This window comes from Bos grunniens, chromosome 20, assembly GCF_055505025.1.
Source record: "Bos grunniens cultivar Pamir isolate PY7600 chromosome 20, Bosgru_T2T1.0, whole genome shotgun sequence".
Taxonomy (NCBI): domain Eukaryota; kingdom Metazoa; phylum Chordata; class Mammalia; order Artiodactyla; family Bovidae; genus Bos; species Bos grunniens.
In genome coordinates, this window is record NC_141184.1 from 48,933,793 (window position 1) to 48,948,397 (window position 14,605).

General features: G+C 40.4%; 1 protein-coding gene across 1 annotated transcript in view; it reads right to left on the reverse strand.

Annotated features, from left to right (window-relative positions):
• The window catches only part of ANKRD55 (ankyrin repeat domain 55), a 180,835-nt gene extending 166,230 nt beyond the window's left edge, over positions 1–14,605 (reverse strand). Inside the window, exon 1 of the mRNA XM_086361784.1 lies at positions 14,470–14,605. The gene's annotated coding sequence lies outside the window, so the exon portion shown is untranslated. The remainder of the gene's footprint in view (positions 1–14,469) is intronic.

Sequence of the window (14,605 nt, forward strand, 5' to 3'; positions counted from 1 at the left end):
TGATCAGTGGAGGGCTAGGACTTGACCCAGTTTTTTGATAAGTGTCACAAGGAGTTTTCTATAAGTTCTCTCCACAACCTCCAATCTCATCATATCAAATTAGACTTAATATCCAAAGGGCTTCTTCAGAGGACAGAAGACTTGCTTGGCCTAGGATTGTTGATACGGACATCAATACAAAAAATTATGTATCTTCATATAAAAGATTCATGTAAAACTCAATTCATAAAATTAATTCATATAAAACTGAATTATGTATGTGTGTTTGTATGTGTGTGTATAGTATGGGTACATATCTTGTGCTAATGAGTCTAGATGATAGGATGGAGGTATAGAAAGGTGAAACACAACAATAATTGTTTTTAGTATCAGTGCTTTTCCCAAACAACTCATTTCTAGAGCCAGGTCTGCTGAATAGCTGTAGCTGCTGCTGGCTTGAAGGCTATAGTGTCAGAAAATGTAATTGAAAGGGAGGTAAGGGTAGAGGAGAGAAGGATGCTCCTAAGTGTGTGAGGGGAAGCTGCAAAAACCCAGGCTGCCTCTGCGTCTGGCTTTGGGACTCCCAGACCAGCAGAGCTCTGGCTCTTTGCCTGTGTATGGGAGGAGGGAACTTGAAGCTGGGCCAGAGGTCTGGCCAGATCAGAGGCTGAACCCCTGAACTGCTAAGGGAATAGAATATTTTGAGTTTAGAGCCTGGGAAGTTTGTTTAGAAGGACATAGGAAACAAAATATCGGAAAGGAATAGCTAGGGCTATCTTCATTCATGTTAGGCCTGTGTCTTCATGGACTATATTCCCATGCTCCAATCTTTGCAGCTAAAGGATTAAAAATGTCATGTCTTGGTTTTCCACAGCATGCTGAAGCAGTGGTTTTGCCCCAGTGATCATCATCTATATGTTATTGCAGGAGACACTGAGACAATTTGAAATCTCTAGGAGAAAGAAAAGGATGGAGTTTATTTTCCATTCCTTTTCCAAAATAGTGTCCTAGACATCCAAAACATCAAGACGGAATGGAAAGAGGCTCTGGACTCAGAGAGACCATTCAAATCCCAGATTTACCATTTATAAGCTGTGTGACCTTGCTAATTTCTTCAGCCTCTCTGAACCTCAATATCTCCATCTGAAAAATATAAAGAATAATGCCATATAATGGCTTATGAGGGTGGAAAGATATAATGTACGCCAAAAGGGCTAGGCCTGTTCCCAGTACAAAGTGAGAACTGGTTTCCTTCCTCTCTCCACCTCCAATGCTCATCTTTCCCTTTTTCCTTTTACCCGAAATCAGCACTTTAGAAAAGGCATTATTTATATTTTTAATTTCTCTTGAAAGGCTGAGCAAATCTAGCATGTGGATTGGATGATGTGTATGAGATGAGTGTTTATGAGAACTGCACCAGGGGATGGGACATACTCTTCTATGCAAACAGTTGGCTGCAGCTCAGAAAAGGGGACAGACGGCCCAGCCCAGGTGTACACAGGCCAAGAAAGACCAACAACACTAACAGAAGCCAAGTAATTTCCCCACCAGGCAGAAATTTAAAACATAGGATATGTTTCCAGACATCTGTTTCTGTTGGGGGTCCTAGCACTGATCCTTGCTTGAGGGTCTGAGTGCCTAATTGCTGGAGGCATCTCAAAAGAAATTTAATCAATGGAGGCAGAAACAAATCAGTTGGCAAGCTAGCCCAAATGAGGTGTCCTCCACTAGAATCCTATAATTGCCTGAGTTGGATTCCCATCAGACAAGATACCCAGTGAAATAGTGGAAAGCTTTTTGTATCTGGAGTGAATAGAGATCTAGTGTAGGAAAATCACTAGAAAACTGAAGAAGGCAAATACAATGCTGAACACTTGACTGTAGCCCTACAGTGAATTTTTGTTTCTGTTCTAAAGTTTTCTCAATAAGCCTGTAATAATTTTCAAAGAGACAGATGATAACAATGACTAGTGAAACAGAGGCAGAGGTAAAGGGGAAAAGTAATATGTGTTCCAAGTTAGAGCTGTATGTTTGATAATGCAGATCTGGAACTTTGTGGTTCTGAGATGTAACTGCCTTAAAGTAACACAGCCTTTTCTCTCAGTGTGTGTGTGTGTGTGTGTGTATGTATGCGCATGTGCATACATGTATATGTGACCAGTAACTGGTCAAAGGCAATTCCAAAGGAGGAGGTGTAGAGACTTTTTCAGCAAAGCAGAGCTCTTGAACAAGTTTTTAAAACTCACAAGGTGACCACTCTGAGCAAGACCCTTACCTGACTGCAGAAGAATTAGTGTGAGGGTGCAGAGCTTTGGAATCAGAGAGCTCACTAGAACCCCAAATCGTCCAGTTACAAACTATGTGGCTTTGGGCAAGATTCTTGTCTGAGTTAAGTCATGGGGAGATATAGGATAAGTGTGGGAAGGCTGCACCTGGCTCGAATGGAGGCACTGCTGAAATTGAGTATTGATGTTCTGCTGCCTTCCTCACGAATATCAACTGGTTTCTTCCCTGGGCAGGCACTGCTCATAGTCTGCTCGGTGCTGTTTGACCCACGTTGCACTCCCCAATCATATATTAGGTGGATTTGCTTAGTTATTGGGAAAGGCAGGCCCCCTCCTAACCTCAGGAGAGTGAGTCATGGTTACTCTAAGCCCAGGGTAACCCCATCCCCCTTTCCAGTTTAAGGAAGGCTTGAAGCTTTTGTTAAGAATTTTGCTCTCCTAGTAAAAGGCACAGATGTCGCTTGCAAAGCTGTTCTCCTTTCCTTCTATTTTCAAAGTGCAAGTGATGCCTGAAACTGCAGCCGCCATCTTGGGGTCACGATGTAATAAACACAAGGATTAAAAAGTGAATACCCAAAGATGAAGAAACTGGTTGTTACAGATGTAAAGAACAGACTTTTGGACTCAGTGGGAGAAGGAGAGGGTGGGATGATTTGAGAGAATAGCATTGAAATATAAAATAGATAACCAGTGCGAGTTTGATACATAAAGCAGGGCACACAAAGCTGGTGCTCTGGGACAACCTGGAGCAATGGGGTGGGCAGGGAGGTGGGAGATAGGTTCAGGATGGGGGGACCTATGCCGATTCATATTAATGTATGGCAAAACCATCACAATATGGTAAAGTAATTATCCTCCAATTAAAATAAATAAATACACTTTTTAAAAAGAAACTGGTTGTTAGAAGACAGAAAGAACCTGAATTCTTGATGATATGATTGAGCACTTAACTGCTGAACTTCTTATTTGCTGAGATGAATAAATGTCTGTATTTCTTGAATCACCCTTAATTGGGTTTTCTGTCATTTGCAACTAAAAGCATTCCTATCTGATATTCCTTCCTTTTGAACAGCATCTCCTTCTGAACTGCTGAAAAGTCAGCACCCTCTCTCATAGCCCAACTGCCATCTTTGTTTTCAACAAGCTTCAAGGGATCCCTGCTAAGGTAATAGCTGGACATAGTATATGTTTTTATCAAAGAGTATTTATTCCTTTTTAACATAGGATTCCTGGGGCTGGGAAAATTTCATCAGACAAAGGCATAAAGCCATCATGGTAGAATGACAGGTTGTGGAATGGATACTTGGCAGCAGACTGAAGTCTTAATTTCTGTCCCTTCAATCCCAGTGGTATAAGTGACCACCTGGTTTACCTACGTCTGTTTCCCCAGAGACTTGCTCTACCCCATGCACTCAAAGTGTGGTGCACCAGCAGCACTAGCATCACTTGAGGCCTTTAAAAAATGCAACATGCCAGGCCCCACCCAAATCTGTGGAATTGGAGCCTGAATTTTAACAGAAACCTCCAAGTGACTCACAGGCACATTAAAGTTTGAGAAGTGTACCCCAGAAGACAGAATTGCTAGAGTTAGAAAAAGATCAGTTTTCTAGCACCAGGAGAATAGTTGGCAAGGCACAATGTTATAAGGAAAAACTCTCATATTATCTTTTTGTCCAGCTATAGGGATCTGGGGTAAATCACATTTGTTGAATCAGATCAGATCAGATCAGTCGCTCAGTCGTGTCTGACTCTTTGAGACCCCATGAATCGCAGCACGCCAGGCCTCCCTGTCCATCACCAACTCCTGGAGTCCACTGAGACTCACGTCCATCGAGTCAGTGATGCCATCCAGCCATCTCATCCTCTGTCGTCCCCTTCGCCTCCTGCCCCCAATCCCTCCCAGCATCAGAGTCTTTTCCAATGAGTCAACTCTTCCCATGAGGTGGCCAAAGTACTGGAGTTTCAGCTTTAGCATCATTCCTTCCAAAGAAATCCCAGGGCTGATCTCCTTCAGAATGGACTGGTTGGATCTCCTTGCAGTCCAAGGGACTCTCAAGAGTCTTCTCCAACACCACAGTTCAAAAGCATCAATTCTTCGGCGCTCAGCCTTCTTCACAGTCCAACTCTCACATCCATACATGACCACAGGAAAAATCATAGCCTTGACTAGACGGACCTTTGTTGAATAAATAAGTTCAATTCTCTCAGAGTGATCTGAACATGGAGACAAGAACCATCTAGCAAAACTCACTTGTTTCAAGATTATATCATTTTTTGAAAGAGACATGAGTTATGTAGAAATCGAGAGATATAACGGAGATAGAAATAGTGGTGCTGTGGTCTAAGGAAGGACGACTGGGGCCCAACATGCCCTCACATTCAGTTCAGTTCAGTTCAGTCACTCAGTTGTAGGCCCTCAATTAGGTAGCTTCATGTGAGCATCCACCCCTCCCTCAAAAGCTCAGAATCTCGTTATTGGCAGTGCCTGGTGATCACATGATAAGAATTATCCACATCAATAAAAACAAACCTTAGTTTGCATGAGACTCAAGGATGTAAACAAAATTAATTAAATAAAATATACAACCATCCCATTGGCAGAAAAACTTTCTTTGGCCTGTTTCAGGGAATTTTCTCCATGTGGCAATCTTACGGTAACCCAAGTCATAATCAGAAGTCATCTTACTGATTTATCAGGAGATATCCATAAATCAGGGGCCAGACTTCTTGAAAGTTCCAAAAATCAGTTCATTTTTTAAATGACAGACTTATCTGGGGGGCAAAATCAAAATGAGAAGGATGCTTTGTGTGCATGGAATCATCAGGGAATAAAAAGAAAGGCATATTCCCTCCCCTTACAGAGTACAACCCACATGTTAGGATTTGCTGGTGGGCTGTAACCAGTTGTGAAGTAGTCACCAGCAATTTATAAGTTAAAGTTCTGAAGTCTGCACGTGATGTGATGCTTTGGAAAGCCTCAAGACTACCCTCAGGCTCAACGATTTGCTGGCACTCACAAGACTCAGAAATTGTGATGCTGACAGTTGCGGTTTACTAAAGGGAAAGGATCCAGATTAAAATCCATAGAGAAAAGTGCATGGAAAGAAATCCAGGTGAAACCAGGTACCAGCTGCCAGCTCTCCCCTCCAAGTGGAGTTGCAGGAGGATACACTTTACTTGCCAGCAATTGTGTGTGATAACACATGTGAAGGGCTGCCAAACAGGGACGCTCCCCTGAATCTTGGTGTCAAGGGTGTTTTAACTTAACAGCATTTGAAGGAGGATTGTCAGTCATGGGCTATTGTGAGACAAAAATAATGAGAGGCTGAACTATAGTTATAGATGTGGAAAGAAGAGTCTTACTAGAGACAATTCAGATACAGAATCTATGAGATTAAAGTTAAAGAATTCGGTAAATAGTGACCTGTCAGAGAAAGCAATGGAAAAGAAGTCGAGAGTCACACATATTTCAGAATTTAGAGTACAAGGTGACTGGGATGACTGTGTGCTACCACAAGAAACAGGGAAAATGGAAAATGGATCCTGGAGACAATGAGAAGAGGCACGGGTGGGTGGGGTGGGTCAGAGATAATCCATTAGATTTGGAAATGCTGATTGTGAAATAGAATGTCCAAATGATGTCCATCACGGCATTAAAAAAAAGATCCTGTAGTTGTGAGAGGGTTGAGGTCTGAGAAACCTTAGCATCAAGGTCATGTGGAAATAAATAACATTATCTTGAATAGATACTTTATCCAAAGACCTACAAAGAGCTAATAAGCACATGAAAAGGTACTCAACATCGCTAATTATTAGAGAAATGCAAATCAAACCCACAACAAGATATCACTTTACACCTGTTAGAATGGCCATTATCAAAAAGTTTACAGATAACAAATGTTGGAGAAAGTATTAGTCCCTCAGTCATGTCTGACTCTTAAGTGACCCCATGGACTGTAGTTCACCAGGCTCCTCTGTCCATGGAACTCTCCAGGCAAGAATACTGTAGTGGATAGCCATTTCCTTTTCCAGGGGATCTTCCCAACCCAGGGATCTAACCTGGGTTTCCTGCATTGCAGGCAGATTTTTTATTGTCTGAGCTACCAGGGAATAAATGATGGAGAAGATGTGGAAAAATGGAACCCTCCTACACTGCTGGTGGGAATGCAAATTGGTGCAGCCACCATGGAAAACAGTAAGCAGACTCCTTAAAAAGCTACCAATAAAACTACTATATGACCCAGCAATTCCTCTCCTGAGTAGATATTTAGAAAAAATGAAAACAGTAATTCAAAAAGATACATGCACCCAAATTTTCATAGCAGCACTGTTTACAATAGCAAGACATAGAAGTAACCTAAACGTCCATTGACAGAGGAATGGATAAAGAAGATATGCTACATATATACAATAGAATATTATTTAGCTATTAAAAATAATGAAAAATGTCATTTGTAGCAGCATGGACGGACCTAGAGAGTGTCATACTGAGTGAAGTAAGTCAGACAAAGAAGGAGAAATATTGTATAACATCCCTTATATGTGGAATCTAAAAAGAAATGATACAAATGAACTTACTTATAAAATAGAAAGAGATTTGCAGACTCAGAAAACGAACTTATAGTTGCCGGGGGAAGGGATAGTTAGGGAGTTTGTAAAGGTCATGTACACACTGCTATATTCAAAATGGATAACCAACAAGGACCTACTGTGTAGCATGTGGAACTCTGCTCAATGCTGTGTGCCAGGCTGGACTGGGGGTGGGTGGGCAGGGCTGGGGGAGAAAGGATATATATATATATGTATATGGCTGTGTCACTTTGCTGTTCACCTGGAGCTATCACAACATTGTTAATCGCCTATACCCCAATAAAAAATAAAAAGTTTAGGGAGCGCAAGATGGCGGAGGAGTAGGTGGATGTGGAGTACATCTCTCTCCACAGATACATCAGGAATACACCTTCAGACACAGAAGTGCACGCAGAACACCAGCTGAGAGAGGAGTAACTGACCAGCAGAATAGAATATATAGAACCACGCAAAACTTGGTAGGATGAAGGAACTAGGGGGAAAAACAGGAGTGTTAGTAGGGGTGGATCTGCCCTCTGTGGGTGGGGGAACTGAAGCAGGGGTCTGACCCCCACATCAGGGCAACTGTCTTAGTCGCAGGAGGAACATTTAAGGCTAAGAGTGAAACAGCTGATTGGAAAGAGAATGGAAAGAGAATCAGATAGTCCTTGCCACAATCATACATACCCCAGACAGGGATGCAGGTCCCCTGGAAGGCTCAGTGGCTGGCAGCTGGAGTTTAGGGATTGTGGAGCAATCCCAGGGTGAAGGCTACTGTTGACTGTGAAGAGACTGATTGTGGGGATATGAGAGAGGAGATTGTGGTTGGAACTGCCTGTGGAGGAAAGCTGGGCAGCCATGGAAGCAAGGAGATACTGCTGAGTTATGTGTAGGGGCTGGAGCCATCACTATAGCCCCTCTTACCCCACACACCAGCATTGGCAGCTGAACAATAGAGAGGCTGGCCCATCAAATGCCTGATGCCCAGAACTATAGAGTAGTTCCCCACCCAGGGTGCCCCTTTAAGTGCCTGACACACCGACCTACAGAGTAGGATCCCAGCCAGAAGGACCTCTCTGTGTGCCTGACACACGGAACAACAGAGAAGGACCCCAGGCAAGGGAGCCCTCTAAGTGCCTGAATGGGCAGATCTGCGAAGAAAGACCGGCCAGAGAGGCCTTCTGATCAACAGCTACAAGAGGCCAGAAAAAAGACTCTGATAGGGCCGTAACTCCTGTGGCAGAGGCAGTCCATGTCCCTGCATAGTTGGTGCCACCAGGGTTCCCGCAGGCCAAGCAGCTGCACCACCTTCACGCTCAACTCTCACTGGGGCAGAGCTGCCACAGGCAAAAAAAGGCTTGCATCTATGCACTCAGGGTCACTTCGGTCATGTCCTACTCTTTGCAACCCTGTAGACTGTGGTCTGTCAAGCTTCTCTGTCAAGGGCATTCTCCAGGCAAGAATACTGGAGTATATTGGCCAGTACTGGTTGCCATACCCTTCTAGAGCACTATATTTTCTGTTGCCCTAGCTACCAACTCCCCTGAGAACCTGGTGCTGCCAGAACCCCTGCAACCCAAGCAGCTGCATAACCTCCACATCTGGCCCTCACAGGGCCAAACCCAAGTCCTCCAGGGCAGCCTCGAGCAAACACCAGTGGATGACCTACCTGCAAAGGTGAAAATAAAAGCACAATTGAAACCCAAGGGGCAGTGTGGCTAAGGAAGAAGACCCAAAACCTTCCCACCAGCTGAACAAGCTGCAGATTAAATCCACATGATCAACTGGGCAGACTCTATGTCTATGGAAGAGATAAAATGACATTGAGAGTTCCCACAAAAGAAAATGCACTAGTTCTGATAGTTGTGAGCATTGGAGTCAAGAACACACAGGAATAAGACCAGATTAGAATCTGAGCTGCCCCACAACAGGTCCAGAGATCAGCACAGTGTTGGAGGGCATCCTAGGGAGAGATCAAACCCTGAGCCTTTGAAGTGGGAGCACTGACTCCAAGGTCCTAGACTACCAGAGAACTACCAGAACTGGCCCTAGACTACCAGAACCCTAGGGAGTGTCAAATAGTGAGAACTCACACAAAGAAAACAACTTGAATACAAGATCCAGCATCACCCAACTACCAGTAACACCCTGTGCAGGATGCCTCATTTAAACAACAAACAAAACAAAAATACAAACCCAATCATCAGCAGACAGGATTACTCAGCCTTGCCCATCAGAGGAAAACAAACAAACAAACAAAAAACTCAGCACAAATCTCACCCTATACAAAGCTTACAAAAACCACTGGACCAACCTTAGGAGAACAGAAATCAAATGGAAGAAAAAATTCAACACTGAAAGGGAAAGGGAGACCTCAAACAAAATAAGTTAAAAAAATAATGAAAAGGCAGAGAAATATTACACAAATGAAGGAAATTAGAAACATAGAAGTCCAAATAAATGAAGAGGAAATAGTCAAAATACCTTAAAAGGAATTCAGAATGATGATAGTAAAGATGATCAAAAACCTTGAAAACAAAATGGAGAAAATGCAAGAATCTAGAAGAATTGAAGAATAAACGTACAGAAACAAACAACACGATTACTGAAATTAAAAATACTCTGGAAGGAATCAATAGCAGAATATCTGAAGCAGAAGAAAGAACCAGTGAGCTGCAAGATAAAATGGTGGACATAACTTCTGAAGAGCAGAATAAAGTAAAAAGAATGAAAAGAACTGAGGACAGTCTCAGATACCTCTGGGACAATGTCAAAATCACCAATGTTTGAATTATAGGGGTCCCAGAAGAAGAAGAGAAAAAGAAAGGGTATGAGAACATTTCTGAAGAGATTATAGTTGAAAATTTCCCCAAAATGGAAAAGGAAATAGTCAATCAAGTCCAAGAGGCACAAAGAGTGCCATACATGATAAACCCAAGGAGAAACACACCAAGACACATTCTAATCAAACTAACAAAGACCTAACACAAAGAAAGAATATGAAAAGCAGCAAGAGAGAAGCAACAAGTAATATACAAGGGAAACCCCATATGTTTAACAGCTGCTCTTTCAGTAGAAACTCTGCAGGCCAGAAGGGAATGGCAGGATATATTTAAAGTACTGAAATGGAAAAATCTACCACCAAGATTACTGTAGCTGGCAAGGATCTCATTCAAAATTGATGGAGAAATAAAAAGCTTTTCACAGAAGCAAAAGTTAAGAGAATTCAGTACCACCAAACCAGCTTTACAACAAATGTTAAAGGGACTTATACAGTCAAGAAATACAAGACAAGAAAAAAGATCTACAAAATCAACCCCAGACAATCAAGAAAATGGTACTAGGAACATATATATCAATAATTACTTTAAATGTAAATGGATTAAATGCTCCAACCAAAAGACACAGACTGGATGAATGGATACAAAAACAAGACCCATATATATGCTATCTACAAGAAACACACTTCAGACCTAAAGACACATATAGACTTGTAAGAGGAGGGAAAAATATATTCCATGCAAATGGTAAGCAAAAGAAAGCTGGAGTAGCAGCCCTCATATTAGAAAAAAATAGACCTTAAAATAAGGAATATACAAGAGATAGGGAAGAACACTACATAATGACCAAGGGATCAATCCAAGAGGAAGACATAACAATTGTAAATATCTATGCACCCAACATAGGAGCACCTCAATACATAAGACAAACACTAACAGACAAAAAAGGAAAAATTTGTATGACAGTGAAATTGTCTTTAAAGACATAAAAAAAAGTCTTTAATTTAAAGACAGTAACACAATAATAGTAGGAGACTTTAACACCTCACTCACACCATTGGACATACCATCAAAACAGAAAATTAATAAGGAAACAGAAGTCTTAAATGATATATTAGATGAGATGGATCTCATTGATATCTTCGGGACATTCTATCCAAATGCAGAAGAATACACCTTTTCAAGTGCACATGGGACATTCTCTAGGATAAACCACATCTTGGATCACAAATCAAACCTCAGTATATTTAAGAAAATTGAAATCATATCAAGCATCTTCTCTGACCACAATGCTATGAGACTAGATATCAATTACAAGAAAAAAAACTTTAAGAAAAACAAACACATGGAGATTAAACAATACATTTCTAAATAAACAATAGGTTACTGAAGAAATCAAAAGGAAATCAAAAACTTCTAGAAACAAATGACAATGAAAACACAACTCAAAACCTATGAGATGCAGCAAAAGCAGTTCTAAGAGGGAAGTTTATAGCAATACAATCTTACCTCTGCTGCTGCTGCTAAGTTGCTTCAGTCGTGTCCAACTTTGTGTGACCCCATAGATGGCAGCCCACCAGGCTGCCTCGTCCCTGGGATTCTCCAGGCAAAAACACTGGAGTGGGTTGCCATGTCCTTCTCCAATGCATGAAAGTGGAAAGTGAAAAGTGAAAGTGAAGTTGCTCAGTCGTATCCGACTCTTCGAGACTCCACGGACTGCAGCCCACCAGACTCCTCCATCCATGGGATTTTCTAGGCAAGAGTACTGGAGTGGGGTGCCATCACCTTCTCTGAATCTTACCTCTAGAAACAAGAAAAACATCGAATAGACAACCTAACTTTACACCTAAAACAACTGGAAAAAGAAGAACAAAAAGCCCCAAAATTAGTAGAAGGAAAGAAATTATAAAGATCCATGCAGAAATAAATGAAAAAGAAATGAAAGAAACAATAGTAAAGATTAATAAAACTAAAAGCCGGTTCTTTGAGAAGATAAACAAAATTGACAAACCTTTAGCCAATTTCATCAAGGAAAAAAAGACAGAAGAATCAAATCAACAGAACTAGAAATGAAAAAGGAGAGGTTACAACAAATAATGCAGAAATACAAAGGATTATAAGAGTATTATGAACAATTATACGGCAATAAAATGGATAACCTTGAAGAAATGGACAGATCCTTAGAAAAGTTCAACCTTCCAAGACTGAACCAGGAAGAAATAGAAATTATGAACAACCCAATTACAAGCACTGAAATTGAAGCTATGATCAAAAATCTCCCCCAAAATGAAAGCCCGGATGGCTTTCACAGGAGAAATCACCAGATGGCTTCACAGGAGAATTCTATCAAACATTCAGAGAAGAGCTAATGCCTATCTTTCTAAAACTCTTTCAAAAAATCAAAGAGGAAGGAACACTTTCAAACTCATTCTACAAGGCCACCATCACCCTGATACCAAAACCAGACAAAGGCAACACATAAAAAAAGAAAACTACAGGCCAGTATCACAGATTTTGAACATCTGTGATGAACACAGATGCAAAAATCCTCAACAAAATTTTAGCAAACAGAATTCAGCAACACATTAAAAAGATCATACACCATAATCAAGTTGGGCTTATTCCAGGGATGCAAGAATTCTTCTGTGTACACAAATCAATCAATGTGATAACACCATATTAACAAATTGAAAGATAAAACTCATATGATAATCTCAATAGATGCAGAAAAACCTTTGACAAAATTCAGCACCCATTTATGATTAAAACTCTTCAAAAAATGGGCATAGAAGGAACCTACCTCAACATAATAAAGGCCATATATGATAAGTCTACAGCAAACATTATTCTCAATGGTGAAAACCTGAAAGCATTCCCCCTAAGATCAGGAACAAGACAAGGGTGTCCACTTTCACCACTATTATTCAAAATAGCTCTGGAAGTCCTAGCTAAACCAATCAGAGAAGAGAAAGAAATAAAAGGAGTCCAGATTGGAAAAGAAGTAAAGCTCTCACTGTTTGCAGATGACATGATACTGTACGTAGAAAACCCTACGGATAATATCAAAAATTTACTAGAGCTAATCAGTGAATTTAGCAAAGTTGCAGGATACAAAATCAATACACAGAAGTCACTTGCATTTCTAAATACTAACAATGAAAAATCAGAAAGAGAAATTAAGGAAGTAATCCCATTCACCATTGCAACAAAAACAATTAAATATCTAGGAATAAACTTCCCTAAGGAGTCAAAAGAACTGTACACAGAAAAGTATAAGATGCTAATGAAATAAATCAAAGATGACATAAACAGATGGAGAGATATTATATGTTCCTGGGCAGGAAGAATCAATATTGTGAAAAATGACTATACTACCAAATGCAATCTACAGATTCATTGTGATCCCTATCAAATTACCAATGGCATTTTTCACAGAACTAGAACAAAAAATTTCACAATTTGTATGGAAACACAAAAGACCCCGAATAGCCAAAGCAATCTTGAGAAAGAAGAATGGAGCTGGAGAAATCAATCTTCCTGACTTCAGATTATACTACCAAGCTAGAGTCATCAAGACAGTATGGTACTGGCATAAAAACAGAAATAAAGACCAATGGAACAAGATAGAAAGCCCAGAAATACCCATGCACTTATGGGTACTTTATTTTGACAAAGGAGGCAAGAGTATACAATGGGGGCAAAGACAGCCTCTTCAATAAATGGTGCTGGAGAAACTGGACAGCTACATGTAAAAGAACAAAATTGAACACTTCCTAACACCATAAACAAAGATAAACTCAAAATGGATTAAAGACCTAAATGTAAGACCAGAAGCTATCAAAGTCTTAGAGGAAAACATAGGCAGAATACTCATGACAAAAATCAAAACAAGATCCTCTATGACCCACCTCCTAGAGTAATGGAAATAAAAACAAAAGTAAACAAGTGGGACCTGATTAAACTTAAAAGCTTTTGCACAGCAAAGGAAACTATAATCAAGGTGAAAAGACAACCCTTAGAATGGGAGAAAATAATAGCAAATGAAACAACTGACAAAGGATTAATTTCCAAAATATACAAGCAGCTCATATAACTTAATATCAGAAAAACAAACAACCCAATCAAAAAGTGGGAAAAAGACCTAAACAGACATTTCTCCAAAGAAGACATACAGATGGCTAACGAACACATGAAAAGATGTTCAACATCACTCATTATTAGAGAAATGCAAATCAAAACTACAATGAGATACCACCTCACACCAGTCAGAATGGCCATCATCAAAAAATCTACAAACAATAAATGCTGGAGAGGGTATGGAGAAAAGAGAATGCTCTCGCACTGTTGTTGGGAGTGTAAATTGATACAGTCACTATGGAGATTCCTTAAAAAACTAGGAATAAAACCACCATATGACCCAGTGATCCCACTCCTAGGCATATATCCTGAGGAAACCAAAATTGAAAGACACATATATCTCATTGTTCATTGCAGCACTATTTACAGTAGCTAGAACATGTAAGCAACCTAGATGTCCATCTACAGATGAATGAATGGATAAAAGAACTTGTGGCACATATACATAATCGAATATTACTCAGCCATAAAAAGGAACAACTTTGAGTCAGTTCTAATGAGGTGGATGAACCTAGAACTTATTACACAGAGTGAAGTAAGTCAGAAAGAGAAAGATAAATACCATATTCTAATGCAAATATATGAAATCTGAAACAATGATACTGCACAATTTACTTATAGGATATCAATGGAGAAACAGACATAGAGAATAGACTTATGGACATGGGGAGAGGGAAGGAGAGGGTGAGATGTATGGAAAGAGTAACATGTAAACTTACATTTAGTTCAGTTCAGTTCAGTCGCTCAGTTGTGTCCAAATCTTTGCGACCCCATGAATCCCAGCATGCCAGGCCTCCCTGTCCATCACCAACTCCCAGAATTCACTCAGACTCATTTCCTTCGAGTCAGTGATGC